The following is a 5,000-nucleotide window of genomic DNA, read 5'->3' on the forward strand; positions in this document are numbered from 1 at the left end:
CCGTGCGATCAGCCCAAAGTTATTCAGAGTCACCAAGGCAAACGGACCGGACGAGCCGACCGATTGGTTTTGATCTAATAAAAGCGTCCCTTCCATCTCTGGTCGGGACTCTGTTTGCATGTATTAGCTCTAGAATTACCACAGTTATCCAAGTAACGTGGGTACGATCTAAGGAACCATAACTGATTTAATGAGCCATTCGCGGTTTCACCTTAATGCGGCTTGTACTGAGACATGCATGGCTTAATCTTTGAGACAAGCATATGACTACTGGCAGGATCAACCAGGGAGCTGCGTCAACTAGAGCTGAGCAGCCGGCCGCCCGGGAGTGTGTCCCGGGGGCCCGCGCGAACACGCAAGCGTCCGCTCAATTATTCTGCAAACAGGAGGAGGCTGAGCTCCCCTGCACCATACACCTCGAAACCCTCTCAGGTCCCGGCGGCGCGCAGCGCCGTCCTAAGTACTTGGTCGGGTTCGAGAGAGGCGCAATCGCCCGGAGTTTGGCGAGTAGACGCTTTAGGTGCGACCACCCGTGCTCCCAACTGAGCTTGCCGCTGCCGACAGAGGCCCGGGAGCGTGCTGTCGTGGCATTGCCGGCGGGAGACAACACGCGCCACCTACGGTGACCGGCAGCTCCAACGCCAGCGCCACAGAAGGACAAAAGCCCCACTTGGGTGCCGAAGCGAACTCTCCCAGCACAGCGCACGCGCCAACACGTCCGCACAGCTGCGATACAAACCACCTGCGAGAACCGCAGAGGCGACCGAGCAGCAGACGGCGTCGCGGCGCCGAGCGCCGGGCGGCGGCGCATCCTCAGCGCACACAGTCCTCAATCGGACCAGCACACTGCAGATGTCCACCGCGCTTCGCACCGGGCCCGCGAGGACCTACTTTGGCCGCACGGCGCCGCGTGCAGGGTGCGCCGGCGCGCAGCTGCGCCGCCTGCCGCCTCCGTCGGCCGGCGCGCCTGCCACTGGCCGCCCCCACCAGCCGGCTGTAGCGCGTGCGCCCACGCACCGCACGGCCAACACGCCGGGAGGCCCCCCCTCACCGGCCGGGGACGGTCCCACCCAGCCACCGCCGCGTATCGCTTCACACCCACATGCCATTCACGTTCGTGGGCATGGTGGGTATCGCTGCAACAACCGGTTGGTAGCTCAACCGATCGTCGCCATCACTGATTCACCCCTAGCGAGAACAACCGCACCACAACGGTTTACCAGTTGTTCATTTGCGTAACGTCACCAGCAAACGTAGGCGTCCATCGCCATTTGCAAATTCAACGATTGTTGCATGCCTGTGTCAGGTGTCACGACACACTGTCTGCCCACATACACGCAACAACATGTCCACGCTTAGCGAACACGTGGAAGGTGGCCCCCGTACGTATGCGATGTCCATTGCGCGAACGACTGTCAACCGGCCTCTGTCGCATGTCGCAGATGTGGAACGCAGTGCACCGTGCTATCACGGTGTGTGAGAAGAGACGACTACGTCTGACAACACGCGCCACTACATCAACAGACGGCTCATGCTGATCGCCATCCAGGGCATACCACACTGCAATCCAGCTCTTATAGGGAGACGACACGTAGCTGAGTGCACAACATTTGGACCGCATGGTTCGCCGTTGTTGGCGCAGTCGTTGTACGGTCACATGTACCACGATGTATCATTCAGTACATGAGGACCAATGTGCAGTACAGTGTGTGATTTGGACGTACAACATCAGCGGACAGTTGACACAGGCCGTACCACAGCGTAGGCTAAGTGCTTCGCCATGCGAATGCCAATGAACAACTGCAAATGCCAATGAACAACTGCAAAGGGCATTGAGCATGTACGTCCTGCTGCCATCCACATTACAGTGTATAGCTGCAAGGTGTTTAACATGAAGCGATACACTGGGGACCGGGCAGTGCGAGTAGCAAACTATATTGCGGGGGTTGCAGTTAGGCAACACTACACTAATTTAACGCGTCGTATGACAATTACAGAGCAGGTTAAGGCCCAACGTGTGTTGGGTTAAGGCCCAACGTGTGTTGGGTTAAGGCCCAACGTGTGTTGGGTTAAGGCCCAACGTGTGTTGGGTTAAGGCCCAACGTGTGTTGGGTTAAGGCCCAACGTGTGTTGGGTTACGTTAAGGGGCAATGTGGGTTACGTTAAGGGGCAATGTGGGTTACGTTAAGGGGCAATGTGGGTTACGTTACGGCGCAATATAGGTTACGTTACGGCGCAATATAGGTTACGTTAAGGGGCAATGTGGGTTACGTTACGGCGCAATATAGGTTACGTTACGGCGCAATATAGGTTACGTTAAGGCGCAATATCGGTTACGTTAAGGCGCAATACAGGTTACGTTAAGGCGCAATACAGGTTACGTTAAGGCGCAATACAGGTTACGTTAAGGCGCAATACAGGTTACGTTAAGGCGCAATACAGGTTACGTTAAGGCGCAATACAGGTTACGTTAAGGCGCAATACAGGTTACGTTAAGGCGCAATACAGGTTACGTTAAGGCGCAATGCAGGTTACGTTAAGGCGCAATGCAGGTTACGTTAAGGCGCAATACAGGTTACGTTAAGGCGCAATGCAGGTTACGTTAAGGCGCAATGCAGGTTACGTTAAGGCGCAATACAGGTTACGTTAAGGCGCAATACAGGTTACGTTAAGGCGCAATACAGGTTACGTTAAGGCGCAATACAGGTTACGTTAAGGCGCAATACAGGTTACGTTAAGGCGCAATACAGGTTACGTTAAGGCGCAATACAGGTTACGTTAAGGCGCAATACAGGTTACGTTAAGGCGCAATACAGGTTACGTTAAGGCGCAATACAGGTTACGTTAAGGCGCAATACAGGTTACGTTAAGGCGCAATACAGGTTACGTTAAGGCGCAATACAGGTTACGTTAAGGCGCAATACAGGTTACGTTAAGGCGCAATACAGGTTACGTTAAGGCGCAATACAGGTTACGTTAAGGCGCAATACAGGTTACGTTAAGGCGCAATACAGGTTACGTTAAGGCGCAATACAGGTTACGTTAAGGCGCAATACAGGTTACGTTAAGGCGCAATACAGGTTACGTTAAGGCGCAATACAGGTTACGTTAAGGCGCAATACAGGTTACGTTAAGGCGCAATACAGGTTAGGTTAAGGCGCAATACAGGTTAGGTTAAGGTACGACATAGGTTAGGTTAAGGTACGACATAGGTTAGGTTAAGGTACGACATAGGTTAGGTTAAGGTACGACATAGGTTAGGTTAAGGTACGACATAGGTTAGGTTAAGGTACGACATAGGTTAGGTTAAGGTACGACATAGGTTAGGTTAAGGTACGACATAGGTTAGGTTAAGGTACGACATAGGTTAGGTTAAGGTACGACATAGGTTAGGTTAAGGTACGACATAGGTTAGGTTAAGGTACGACATAGGTTAGGTTAAGGTACGACATAGGTTAGGTTAAGGTACGACATAGGTTAGGTTAAGGTACGACATAGGTTAGGTTAAGGTACGACATAGGTTAGGTTAAGGTACGACATAGGTTAGGTTAAGGTACGACATAGGTTAGGTTAAGGTACGACATAGGTTAGGTTAAGGTACGACATAGGTTAGGTTAAGGTACGACATAGGTTAGGTTAAGGTACGACATAGGTTAGGTTAAGGTACGACATAGGTTAGGTTAAGGTACGACATAGGTTAGGTTAAGGTACGACATAGGTTAGGTTAAGGTACGACATAGGTTAGGTTAAGGTACGACATAGGTTAGGTTAAGGTACGACATAGGTTAGGTTAAGGTACGACATAGGTTAGGTTAAGGTACGACATAGGTTAGGTTAAGGTACGACATAGGTTAGGTTAAGGTACGACATAGGTTAGGTTAAGGTACGACATAGGTTAGGTTAAGGTACGACATAGGTTAGGTTAAGGTACGACATAGGTTAGGTTAAGGTACGACATAGGTTAGGTTAAGGTACGACATAGGTTAGGTTAAGGTACGACATAGGTTAGGTTAAGGTACGACATAGGGTAGGTTAAGGTACGACATAGGTTAGGTTAAGGTACGACATAGGTTAGGTTACGGTACGACATAGGTTAGGTTACGGTACGACATAGGTTAGGTTACGGTACGACATAGGTTAGGTTACGGTACGACATAGGTTAGGTTACGGTACGACATAGGTTAGGTTACGGTACGACATAGGTTAGGTTACGGTACGACATAGGTTAGGTTACGGTACGACATAGGTTAGGTTACGGTACGACATAGGTTAGGTTACGGTACGACATAGGTTAGGTTACGGTACGACATAGGTTAGGTTACGGTACGACATAGGTTAGGTTACGGTACGATATAGGTTAGGTTACGGTACGATATAGGTTAGGTTAAGGTACACATTGTTGTAAGGAAAGGTTTAATGGGGGGCGGGGCGGGGCGGCCGGTTTGTTGATTGTGATTATAGTAAGTGGATGCCTGCGGCATCATCTGATTTGCCACGTCAGGATGCACCTTTGGCTCATGACAGGCGGCGCTCTCATTCCATGCTTGTGGCAGACCTGTGTCTTTCATTCCTGCCATTGTTTGTGTGCTGTGAGAGGAGGCAGTATTGTGATGTTGGGTGCACCCCTGTGTAGGACATGTGTGGGTGTTGGTGGCTTGGCTGAGCAATGGTGGTTGTCGGGTGGGTGGGATATTCTGTTTTCTGAGTGGACCTCCCAGTCTGGTTATGACAGTGTGGATTGTCTAATGTGGCGGAGAGGATGCACTGGGTGTTGTTCCATGCTGGTGCTTACATATTGTCTGTGTGCGTGTTACAGGCAGAGAGTAGTGCGTGATAAGGGTGTGTGGCTGACGTGTGGTTGTGATTGTGAGCAGAGTCTTTCAGCATGTATACGGACAGTTGTATACATTATCTGTATTCTGATGGCTCTATCTATTACTAATCAGCGCCGTGTATACGTTTAATCCGGTTCCAGTCGAAACTGTTGTATCTCTGTACAT

The 5,000-nt window shown here is 50.7% G+C and overlaps 1 non-coding gene across 1 annotated transcript in view; it reads right to left on the bottom strand.

Moving 5' to 3' along the window:
• LOC124593239 overlaps positions 1-290 on the bottom strand; it is a 1,910-nt gene extending 1,620 nt beyond the window's left edge. The window contains exon 1 of the ribosomal RNA XR_006977894.1: positions 1-290. This exon is cut by the window's left edge and continues 1,620 nt beyond it. This is a non-coding gene — a ribosomal RNA (small subunit ribosomal RNA).
• Between the last annotated feature and the right edge of the window lie 4,710 nt (positions 291-5,000).

Source organism: Schistocerca americana, unplaced genomic scaffold, assembly GCF_021461395.2.
Source record: "Schistocerca americana isolate TAMUIC-IGC-003095 unplaced genomic scaffold, iqSchAmer2.1 HiC_scaffold_975, whole genome shotgun sequence".
NCBI lineage: Eukaryota > Metazoa > Arthropoda > Insecta > Orthoptera > Acrididae > Schistocerca > Schistocerca americana.